This window comes from Lytechinus variegatus, chromosome 1 (assembly GCF_018143015.1).
Source record: "Lytechinus variegatus isolate NC3 chromosome 1, Lvar_3.0, whole genome shotgun sequence".
Taxonomy (NCBI): Eukaryota; Metazoa; Echinodermata; class Echinoidea; order Temnopleuroida; family Toxopneustidae; genus Lytechinus; species Lytechinus variegatus.
This window is the reverse complement of record NC_054740.1, coordinates 84,022,981-84,036,192: the sequence shown is the minus strand read 5'-3', so window position 1 is coordinate 84,036,192 and position 13,212 is coordinate 84,022,981. Positions and strand designations below refer to the sequence as shown.

The 13,212-nt window shown below is 36.3% G+C and overlaps 1 long non-coding RNA gene across 9 annotated transcripts in view; it reads left to right on the top strand.

The window, feature by feature from the left end:
- LOC121425727 overlaps positions 1–13,212 on the top strand; it is a 97,694-nt gene that overhangs the window by 49,070 nt on the left and 35,412 nt on the right. For all 9 annotated transcript variants that reach the window (XR_005971532.1, XR_005971534.1, XR_005971533.1 and 6 more), the window contains one exon: positions 5,115–5,834. This is a non-coding gene — a long non-coding RNA (uncharacterized LOC121425727). The remainder of the gene's footprint in view (positions 1–5,114; positions 5,835–13,212) is intronic.

Sequence of the window (13,212 nt, the reverse complement as noted above, 5' to 3'; positions counted from 1 at the left end):
GTAGATGATGTACTAAACCTATATGTATGTTTTGCTGCAATGGTTAGGTCAAAGGTTATTTTCAGGTCAACATTAAAGTTTACGTGCTAGGCTCTTATGACAAGTGTTATTCCATCCCAGTCACTTCACAATGAAGTTTCGATACAATTCTGTTGCGTGCCCTCGCAAATCACAATATTTCTGGTTATTTTCATAAGTGGGCGAGACAAAATCGCTTTTGCCTTGTTTACTACTTAACAAATATTCTACATTAGTATTCAAGTAGGTTTTAAAGATAAATTCCAGTTCTGGTAACAATCTCAAAATGACTTTTTACAGAATCTAATATAATGACCACCCAAGTGTCTGTATGAATAAAAAATATGTGCCAAAGGATTCTGGAAGAAATTGTGTAATTTGCTGAGAAATAAGCAAAATAAGCACGGATTCGGTCACTTCTGTCGGGTCTTTATTCCAGCAATTATAATACAGTGTCCCACGTGTGCCTATCTGTGTTGGCGATCTTCAATGTGATCGTATTTCAGCTTAGATTTTATGATTTCACTAAGTTCAGTTTATGTAGCTGTACCAGATCTAGATCCACGATGATATAGTCATACTTAACCTTGGTTTTACAGACTTTCTCACGAAATTAGTGTTTTACTGCAACTACCATCATTTAGCTTTTAAGTCTTTATAATAAACTAAACTGAGAAAATGATCACAGTTATTCCCTTACAAACTTGCTTCAGTTGAAATATGGAAATTTATTCTGTTCTGGGGAAACATTTCAAATCTCCTTATTTAATTGGTATTTTTATTATTACACCATAACTAAGTCAAGCCTTTGATCATTAAAAACAAAATTAGTTTTACAATAAATATTCCATATTCTTCAAAATCCTCTTCAAATGGATGGAAAAGGGATTGGCTTCAGAACTGCATTACCAGTTGAAATGAGATATCAAATCCATCCAATTTCTATTTTACAAAATTGTAATTTCACTGTAGTACTTCATTAAACAGAGCTCTTAGGATGTTGTTACTGGATATGGATTTGCTTGATTTAATTTATTTTACTAGGTAAGAATGTACTTTTTTAATAAACCAAAGCTCTCTCAGGATTTTTTAGATTTTTATATTTTTACTGGATATTGTTGTCTGATGTGTGTCTAGACCTTGTCTTGGCAACTCCAACTCCAGCTCTTCTTTAAGGTACCAGGCGCTTGTTGCAGGAAGAGTTGCAATCAATCCCAACTCTAAAAATCATGTACAACTTGATTTTCAACCAATCAACAGCATGAATTTGGGATTTGTGATTGATTTTTTTTGGCTTGCATTTAAATGCAACTCTTTGTGCAATGGGCCCCAGGTGATCCATACCTATCTTTGCAACATCAATTTAAGGAAGCTGTAGACCAATCGAATGTCACAAAATTGTTTTTTTTTTCTCTTGAAATTGATAATATTTAGCTCTGTTTAACTCTTTGAAACCACCCCTGGTATCAAATATTTATGACATATTGTATTATTAGTTTAGTACACCAAATATGCTTTGTTTTATTCAAATAAAGCGTAATAAAAAGAAAATAATAAAGAAAATGTGCTGGCCAGTTGGGAGTTGATCGATTACTGACACATATTTAATGTTTGTTTTAACGCTTTACTAACAAAGATGCCAGCTTGGATATTGTAAACAGAGGAAGATCGATATTAGTCATGAATGTAGTTAAATATATGAATAGAAAACACTTTTCACAGCTAGGCAACATTATGATGATTCAGCTTTCAAAAGAATTTCCCCATATTCAAGTAGGACTTTAACAAGGTGTGAATGTGCTTGCAAAATTTGACAAGCAAAAAAAAACAACGAAAGAAAAAAGTCATTGTTTATTCTAAAGAATGTACAATGAAATTAATTAATTGTACATGCTGCACATGTAAATTTTTTCCCATGTTACGGGTTCGCCTGCACCTCCCCCCCAACTTGATCCATGCCTCATATTTATAAAGGAATTTACTTGTGAACTACAACTGTATGTTTGTGAGATTAGTAGTGCCATGTCTGAACGGGCCTGTGCAAGGTATGTTTCACCAGTGATGATGGATAGGTAGTCGAATGGGGTTTGAATTGGCAACAAATTTTAATTTGATTTCTTTGATTCAATCATAAAGATTTCCTGTCTCCTTGTCAAGTTTTGATCGCTATCTGGGCGATGGTACTGCTCCTCCGTGCCCTATTTTTTTTTCTGGGCCAATCAATGAGTTTGCACCAGAAATCAGAAGAGATACATGTATTTACAGTGTAATGATTTGCTTATTTACACCTATCTGATCAGGAAAAGCATCTGTAAATTCCTTGAACTTGATGTTCAGGCCTCAAGATATATGATAATCATTTTGCACATTCACATGTACCCAAACCATATTTGTAGTTCTTGTAGTATATGAACAAGAAATTATTGAAAATTAATCAGGTTATGCACAAAATGAATGAGTAATTGATTTTGTCTGTAGCAATGTTGCTTTTTCCTGGTATAATTAGTATCCATAGTGTAATGATGACTATTAGATTCTTGGAAGTACTAGTTAATAAAGAGTCCGCACATGATTTAAGTAACGATGAATTTCATATGAATTATTCCCATCCAATTCTTCCACCTCGTCTGTTATGAAAGGAAAAAAATCAATACAATATCTTTATGGGTTACAGGACACACACACATACACAATCACCTTGCTTCTTTTATAATGTAGCTTCAGAAAAAAATAGGATCTAGTTCTCACATTTATATAGAGGTGTTATCGAACGAGGCCTCTCTATAATATTTATTCAACCTTGGATGAGGGTATATAGATTGAATACAGGAGGAAAAAAAAGAAGAGCAACACTATCTCTCTCAAGGTAAAAAGGAAATAGTAATGTTATTGTACGTTTTTGATGACTGGTCAATAGTACTACTACTAATATACCATATGTGTAATGCTATTACATGTACACTGTGTGTCAGTATAATTGTGCCAATGTCAAGCTGATGTGAAGAACAATGTTAAATAGAAAATGATGGATTAGTTTTTCCATAGTGAGGAAGATTTTGACGGCAAGGATCACTTTTGTATGTTCATCCATTTCCCCATATGTTGATTTGTATTTGATTTGGTAAACTTTAAATGAAATATTCTTGCCCATGAACTCAACCTTCCATTGCAGTCTTGCAGTTAACATGTATTATGGTGCTATAAGATTTGACTGATCTTAGTACAGAGTCACTGGCATTTGAATTAGGTTAGCATCTATAGTAATTAAACTATAAAGAAACTAACCATATTGGGAGGCATTCTGACGATTAAACCTAAGTTTCAGCCCAGACTAAACTAGAATTTTTAAAGCCATATGTTTATGGAATGCTGGGATTCATAATTTTTCCCCATATTTGTGGCATTCATAATTATCTATTAATTCAATAAAATGCATAATATTTTACTAATATTCTTGCTATTTTTTTGCTGTAGGATAAAAGTGATCGTGGATCGGTTAATGAATTTGACAACAGGCACTCCATAAAAGTGTGGTCTAAGTTAACTCTGGTTTAATTAAACCATGGCTATCGGAAATTCAGAATGCCACCCATTGTGACTGTTGTGGTACAAAGTTTTATGATAGTTTTGGTGCATGTTTTGTATAATGTTTAAAATCCATTTGAAATATATATTGATTATTCTAAAACTGTATGGTTTTATTTAATTATTACTAATAGTCTTGAATACATTGGTGATATACTTGAATCTGCATCTAGAAACACATACTGAAATCGGGTTAAATTCATACAATTTCCTGAAGTGTCATACAGTCCTCTGTACTTGACATGTTGCAGAGAACGCCTATATCCGCTCTTCTGACTTCCACCACAGTGGGACAAATGTTACTTTTTTTGTCTCCTGCCTGTTTTTCGCTTCCAATTTCCGAAAAAATTAGAGCTTGTACATATCCTCTCCTGACGTTTTTTACTTTTAAGGGTCTTCACAATACATACAATTGTGACTCTTAAAAACTAAGTTTTGAAAATTTTGTAAAGGATACACAATTCTCACCCTGTGAAAGGAAATACATGTAGGCCAATTGCTTTGGGTTCGTTGTAGGTAATAACATTTTAACCAGCTTCTAAAGATTTAGTGGTTCCTTCAAAGAGAATAGACGATGACATTCATTTATATCCTTAGGTTCTTGAAAATGACTGAAAATTGTATTTTAAAGTAGAATGAGACGATCTTTCTCACATGTACGTTTGTGACAGTTGACATTATTTCATACATGTATTTGACGAGAGCGCAAGTTCTTTGATCATGGTAATGGATTTGACAGTTCTTAGATCGAGAGATTTCTTGTTGCGAAGATGAAAATCACAGAATCATTCTTTGCAGAAACTGATATTAATTCATCATTAGGCCCTACTACATTATGTTGAGATGCACATGTGGAGGTGGAATGTCCAGCTTCCATACTATTTGATGGATTAAAGAAGAATGGGATGGACATGTGATGTGAATAATTTTGATTGATGCATCTTGATTTAGTCATATACATATCTCAAAATTCAGATTGATCACTTAGCCAAGTGCTACATTAGGTATCACCATAGGAATTAAAGAGAAATTCCAGTAGTTTGCAGTAAACACTGATTTCATGAGAAAGTCTGTAAAACAAGGCTTAATTGTCAGTATATCATCGAGGATCTAGATCTGGTACAGTTACATTAACTGAACTTTGTGAATCTTGAAATCTACGCTGAAAAATGTTCACACCGAAGATCCCCAACACAGATAAGCGCACGTGGGACAATGTATAATTATTGTTTAGACGCTCTACCCGAATCCTGTGCTTATTTGCTGATTTCTCAGCAATTACACAATTTTTCCAGAATCCTTTGGTACATGCGTTTTATTTATACAGACACTTTGGTGGTCATTTTGGATTCAGTACGAACTCATTTTGATATCGTTACCAAAACTAGCATTTACCTTTAATAGATTTGAAAGCTACTTTTGTACGACATAAAATGTTGTACATTTATGTTCCTTTATGAATCGATGATAGACTTGTAAAAAATTTCTTGTTTTTCCCTTTTTCATTACAGGATAGTGCTCTTCCAACTGTAATTAATTACCTCATCAAAGTGTGCAAGACGGAACAAATCTCTTGGAAATGCAACTTTAAATCGGATTGAAAGACATCTTAACCTCAGAAGCATCTAAAAACTAGGCAATTGAACCCCTTAAATTATGCCAAAAAATTGAACAGTAAGAAGCATTCTTTGTGCATTTATCTTCGAAAGCTGATGTGATGGGATGAACCTATTGAATATTCATGTTTAACATTGTGAATATTCATTGTTGTTTACATTGTGAATATTCATACTTTGTATTGTGAATGCGTATATTTGAAGAGACAAAGTTGTATCTTCGGTAGAGAGTGTGCACGAGTGGGTCATCGGTATTCATCAGTGCGCAGCATTCTACTAGAAGGGTGCAACGTCTTCAAACATTCAAGAACATCCTTTCGGAACCTTGCAAAATTTTTGCAGAACCGTACGGAATCTTGCTGAACTTGGCAGTTGTGTGCTCTATTGAGCCATTTCAAACCAAATACATTTTTCTTGGATCATCTCCCAGTGTGGATGTACTGTGTCCAGAATTCACTCTGAAGGCATTTGAAAAGAGAAGTTAACTAAGAACTTGTGAAATAAAAAGAATTCAATAAACTTATTGGCCAGTGTGAAACTTGGTCTTGTTGAATTATCTTGTTTGGATAAAGCACACCGAGGGTACAGGATTGACAATCAATTACAATAGAATTGGTAAGTAATTCTTTTATTAGAAATATTGTAATATTCCCTTAATTTGCACTGGAAGAATAACATTTCAGGTATGTGTTGAATATACCAAACCTAACTATGGAACAGTCTAAAACACATAATGTGAAGCCAAGTGCATTTTGAAAAGTTTCAAGAGGATAAAAAATTACTATTGCCCAACAGATTTATGTGCATCGTTTGTTTTATAATATGATAAAATGATCCTCATCTTCAAATGCTTGTTGCATTGCTGAATGCCTAAGTTGGTGTAAAACAATATCTGTAGTATCACTGGAAAGTTATTTTTGCTAATAGGTGAAATCAAGGATTGATCATGTAATAGAATTCAGTCAATCATTTGATAAGGATTTGAATCACCGTGATCGAGATATATCTATATACCCATCCTATATATTTTATCGAGGGAGATACATATACACTGATTGAATCTCTCTGTACCACTTTTTCTAATACCCTTTTTACACAGGCTAAAATTTCCTTAACCCCGTACTATAGGTGGGGCTAAATTGCCATTTAGCCCCATCTATAGTACGGGGTTAAGCTTAGCCCACTTTCTTTTTACACAGCATTTTTGCAAAGTGGGCTAACCCCACCTATAGTACGGGATTATTTGGCCCTGCAAAAAAGCAGGGTTATCCCACCAATTGCGGTGCTAAGAGCGATAGTACGGGGTTAAGATCGCTAGTGTAAAACGAAAGTGGGCTAAGCTTAACCCCGTACTATAGGTGGGGCGAAATGGCAATTTGGCCCCACCTATAGTACGGGGTTAAGGAAATTGTAGCGTGTGTAAAAAGTGTACGAGTGAAGTACTTGTACTACGAATGATCGACAAAAACCACTAGTCGGGGGTTAGCGAGTTTCGTGTGTGAAAAGCAAGCATTCCTTATCCGGGGTTAGCAATAACAATTTGGCATGTGTGAAAAGGAAAAAAAATTAGTAAGGGGTTAAGGATAGTACGGGGTTAAGGGTAGTACAGGGTTAGCGATAGTCAGGGGTTAAGAAAATCCTGTGTAAAAAGGGTATAAGAAGTGAAAACTGCATGTGGTAAAAATAGTACATATAATTTTATTACGTTCCACCTTGTTCAAAACGGTTTCAAGTGGTTGAAGATGCTCTAAAATAAATCCTATGGATAAATTCTAAGGCGTCTGCAGCTGTACAGTATTTTTCACCGTAACTTGAACAGAAAGTAGCATTTTCTTTCTCTGAGATTGTGTGGCTTTATCCTCTACCACAATGAGAATACAGAGGCCAAATCTGCTGGAAAAACCCTTTTGTCAGTCTCAACAATGGGATGCATTTTTGCATTTTACAAAGCTCATCAGTTTGAAATACCGATGACGTTCAAGAGCTATAAAAATCATTTAAGGGAAAAGAGCCACAGGCGTAGTAAGCATTGAAATAGACACGAAGTGGTTGGGATATAGTGCGGTTTGAGTGTGGGCAGGGAGAACTGTTGAGGTGGAGATGACCGTTGATCTTCCCCTCTGCTGTGGGGGAGCAATTCCATAAAGAGTACCTGCTCAGATGACTTGCAAGTGTATATTGTAGGGCTCTTGTTTAGATCTCGTAGTCGATCCCTGTTTACTAAGTGATTTATGCGTGCATATATATTTTTAGTGAGAAGGATATATAATGATGATAATGAGATTTTTACGGCACCAAATCCACTTTGTAGAGTGCTCAAGTTACATTATAGGTGTATTCCAGCCTGTATGTAATTTCATTTGAACAGATAAAAAAAATCATACCCCTAAAATGCTTAAAATTTAATCAAAAGGGCCATCCTTATGACAAATCTTAACTTTAATGAGTTAACAATCTGAAAATGTTAGATATCACTGATTATTATGATTTTGAAAGGTGAATTTCATTTTGAAATTCACAGGAATTTCAAAATGAAATAAAACTTTCAAAATCACACTTCTGTGTGAAGTCACACACATGACCCACTTCTTTTGTAAGTAAATTTGCTATTCAAATTGCTCAAGCCTCATCTTTAGTCAGTTTTAATCCATTCTTAACAAGTTCTACCTCACTTGTCACTCTTTATCTTGGACAGATTGTTCCTGGCCTGTCTACTTTGTGCTCATCCAAGATATGCTTTCTTTCATGAGGTGGTTTCAAACCGCTTCGATCACAAGAATCCCTGAATAAATTCAAGAACTTTTTCAGGCTAAAAAAATTCCTGCATTCACACCACCCGAAACATACCCTTCGGGATAAGTTCCTGAAGTTACAAGCATGCGCAGTATGGTCTGATATGTACATGCAAGCAAGGTGCGAGATTCAAAATCGCTAGCTCAGCAGCCACCTACGGCGCCCGCGCACAACTACACGCTGGGCTTAAAGTTCCTGTAATTTGCTTTCACCCTGCCTAAATACATGCAACCTTGGAAAAATCCCAGCGAAAGTTCTTGTAATTTTGACAAGTACCTTTTATTTAACGGGTATTTTCTTTCGGGGAGATTAAGCATAACTTGCTTTCACACTGCTGAAATACCCGGAACTGACAAACTTTGAGGCGGTCTGAAACCACATATTGCCTCTTATGTCTATGAACTGGCATAATACAATACTTACTAATGGTAAAACTGAAAGGTTTATCAGCTGATGCAACGTGTATGAACAGATTAAAAATAGTACTACAATCATATGCAGTTTGAGCCTGTTGTGCAGCATTTACCAGAAAGATGTAGGAACTGTACAAAAATACTAAAGGCCTACATGTTTGGTGGTTGCACCCTCTCTTCCAAGCCAGCTCAAATCCATTCACTAAATAAACAGAAGCAGTTTGCGTAATCATAGCCTTTCCTTCAAACAAACATGCATCATGCGCATACTTCATTTGAATCTACGATGGACCGAAATGATATTGGATAGATCAAACATGAGAAGCAAGCCTTTTTTGCATCTCCCTTTAAAATCTGACCTGCTAAGTTGAAATCAAACGGACTGCCTCTGTGATTTCCGCCCTGTATCAGAGTTGTCCCGCAATAAACCCTATCCTGTCTTGGCACGTACTAAAGGAAACTAGTGGTTTAGCGAGGAAATCTGGCCATTTAATTGCTGACTGACTTCTGCAATCCATTTCCACACTCAAATTTCAGATAAATTCACAGTGAAACTGGATCAGAAGTGATTATGGTTGCTCTGACACCAAACAAAAGATAAAGGGAGGTTTGAAAATTTGAGCTTAGATATTTCCATCCAGATTCTTGGAATTATCTGGATGGAGTATTACTTTTTGATGGAGTTGGTATTTCCATCAACAGAATTTGACTGTGCATACATTTCATGAACATATGTGAATTTAAACAAGAGACCAAGAATTGTTAATCCTTTATCATGGCTCTTGAAATTTATTATTTGGAACACGACAGACTACAGGATCCCAACACCTCTTTTTAAATTAAAGCTAACAGCCTTCAATTAATCATCATCTGACTTCAAACATTTAATACTCTCTGAGTGAAAGTTGTCTAAAGCACTATGTGCAAGGGTTAAAAGAGGGGGGGGGGGGGGTGCAGCAGCAGGGACTGAATGGGAAATTGTTTAATCCATGTACCTTGTGAAAGTTAATCCATTATTGACAAAAAACAAAATTCCAGTATGTCAACATATAATTATTCACACACCAGAATGTTTGTACCACCATGGATTCTACTGGAATCCATGCTACCACATTTCAGGTCACGTTGACACTGTGCTTGTGTTTATGTATTACATGTTTTCCAAGCCCTCTACTTACATGTAACCCAGTACTACATGCAGGGTGCTACATAAGCACTTGCCCGATTGCCCGGGGCAAGTTAAAGTTAGAGTCGGGCAAGTGTTTTGAAGTAAAGACCTAGACTAATTGCCCAAATTGGGCAAGCAAAATTCTCACAGTTGAATGACCAAAATAAGGGTCGATATGATATATTGACCCTAATTTTGGTCATGGCAGGCAAGATAAAATCACTTTGGAAAAAGAAATGCAATAACAAAGTAGATCAGTCCATGGTTTATAAAAACGCAAAACTTTCTTTTGAAAAGGTAAAACTTTTTTTTTCCAATAATTTTTTTTTCGGGCAAGTGAAATAGATTTTTGGGCAAGTATATTCCAATTTAAAAATTTACTTGCCTGACTGGGCAAGTGCTTCTAAAAAGTTATGTTGCACCCTGTACATATATACCTAGCCCTGGAATATCATACTTTTCTTTTTACAATTATTCATATTTTTTACTACTTTTCTCTCTACATAGCTTGGTATGCTAAATGGAATCTCCTAGCTTTAATTGCTTACCTATGCATTGTTGAAGATGGAGAGACCATCATTGCCGATTCAATATCATTTCATAGTTCAGACATTTGAATTCTTTTTTTTTTATGTATAGTCCTTGTTTCAGTAGATATTTCAGGTTCTGTTTTTTTTTCAATAAAAGCAGCATCAATCTTTACTCCAACCCAACCCCCTCTATCCCTCATGACCATTAACATTCATTGCCAATCCATGGCTTCTTCTTTAGTATGAGATTCAAGTTGATATACCTATCACTTGTGAATACCGAGGACATGCATCCCTTATTTTTTGACTGGAGTGGCAGTGTGATAGTTGCTTGTGATATCATCAAAGGGGAGCTACTTATTGAACACTTTATTACCATTCTCCAACTCCACCCCTTTGTTGATGGTAATTTTCATGGAGTCTCAATCATTTACATGAGTACATGCAGGTAATGAGCATTCAGGGTCATTAGTTGGGATTTTTTTAACACATGAAGGGGGCATGGGTGCCCCCCTAATGTGCCCATGGCTATGGTAGGCTGCTACCCATTGGTGCAATGGAGCTTATGAATAGATGGAGAAGAAGCATTTTAGTGTGGCCATGAACTGACATTGAATTATGTGGGGCAGATGGCAGCCTAGGTCATTGATCTGTTGTATTTTGGAGGATAATAGGCTTTTTACACAGGATTTTCTTAACCCCGGACTATCGCTAACCCCGTACTATCCTTAACCCCGTACTATTTATTTTCCTTTTCACACATGCCAAATTGTTTTTGCTAACCCCGGATAAGGAATGCTTGCTTTTTACACACGAAACTCGCTAACCCCGTACTATTGGTAGCTCATGAATATTCACGAGCGCACTGAGGGGTCATTCGGGTCATATCCAAAATCGCTGACTTCTGGCGCACGCTTTTTTTTTCATCGCCGTTATCGCTGTTCATGAATATTCATTATACTTACCTCTGATTGGACAACAGGGCCGGCTCTGTTGCGGGGCATGAATGGGAGCGCTCCGGGGGAGCGCTTAGCCCACTTTCGTTTTACACATGCGATCTTAACCCCGTACTATTGCTCTTAGCACCGCAATTGGTGGGATAACCCTGCTTTTTTGCAGGGCCAAATAATCCCGTACTATAGGTGGGGTTAGCCCACTTTGCAAAAACGCTGTGTAAAACGAAAGTGGGCTAAGCTTAACCCCGTACTATAGGTGGGGCTAAATTGCCATTTAGCCCCACCAATAGTACGGGGTTAAGGAAATTTTAGCCTGTCTAAAAAGGGTATAAGTGTCAGCATTTCACTTGGCTTGGAATTAATTTTGTAGATGCATTGCTGTGCATGCACCGTTTTTAATATGTACTAAAAATACACACTGAATATGTTCATCAATGTTCCATCATTAGCTCTTGCTATGAATGATTTACATGTATGCTGATGAAAATGAATTGACAAATCTTGTTTAAAATGAAAATATTTTGTTAAAGTAACCATTGAATTCATTTCTACATGTCATTTTTTCTTCAGAGAATATTCATGGAGACGTGTAGCCTTAATGTATTATAAAGACCTTCATATCACTTTCAGATAGAGGAGTTACTATAATGTTTTTAAAGCAAACCACATTTCCCATTTTCAGAGGAAAACCACCATGCCACTTTCAATTCTTAAAGTGTTTCTGCCAACACCTGGATAGTTTCATGTTTAATCTAAGATTTTTGAATTGAAATCATTTGCACAGTTTGCTCTATTGCATGCACTTGAAAATCACGGGAGCGCACTTGTGGGGGTATCTTTCAAGAACAATGAGCGATATGAGTTTGATAAATGTACAGGTATGCTTCATTAAATCCGATGACACCAAGAATCTTGTGAGTTTGGTCAGCTAAATACTTTCAGTGTGACAGGGATGATCAAGTATTTATATTACAACTGACTGGCCAACACCCAAAGCACTTGGGGGATATTCATTATTATACTTGTGAGTTCCTTTCATGAGCAGTTTAGAAGGAAGTATATTTTGTTTGAAAAAAAAAATGTAATGATATTCCTTTCTTGTGAAAAAACAACCCCAGACTCATGTAATTAGGGACAGTGATTTTCTACGATTGCAGAAAATGGACGGAATTCACGGAAAAGGCTTTTTGGAACGGAAAGTGGCATTTCAAACAGAAAATCACGGAAAACGTATTTTCCCTCAAAATACACAGAATAGCAACAGAAATTACTCCAAAATAACAACAAAATGAGAATATTAAATGGCCACAAAACCCCAGAAAACATGATCTCACTTCGCTACAATCATGACAATTCACACATCGTGACTGCTCTTGACATCAGCACACTCGATAGTACCCCGCGCCCGTACCCGGCAGGCCGGGTTGAGCCTCACATCGCTTCATATCGCTCAACTGCACGGTTGTGTGTTGCTGCCCTCTACGTTTGAAGATGTAACAGCACGATATCGTGGTCTTAAAATCCAAGATGGTGGATTGGCGAAAGTCGTTGACTGATGATAACGATGTGCAAAAAACCCAAAAATTATCGATGAAATTTAATTTAACCGTAAAAATAATGCTAATTATGTGAAAGGTGAGGATGTATGCATGCTAAATGTGTTTGAAAAATTATTATATGCACCCGCATAGATCCGATTAGAACGGATTCTATTGTGTTGTTGGTACAGTAACAGATACAAATTTTGGCCAGTGCGAGTGTACGCGCTGTGATTTTGCTATTCAATGTGTAAATGGAATTGTCACTTTTCCGTGTGTACAAAGTCTATGGGGAAACGGAATTTCCGTTTTCTGACATGCTGAAACGGAATTTGAGATTTTATGAAACGGAAAAGGCCATTTTTTGAAACGGAAAATCACTGTCCCTATGTAATGTACGTTATACTTACCTCAAGAAGTGATGAAGGGATTTTGAAAATACTTTTTTGTAAATTGAAAAATGTACATAAAATAAAAGCACATTCAAATCCCAGCCATTGCATAATTTTCTTCAGTAAGAATTTGATATAGAATATGCTGCTCTCAACCCAGGTGAGGTTATTTGGTTCTGGCAGGAAGTAATTCTCAGAAAGCT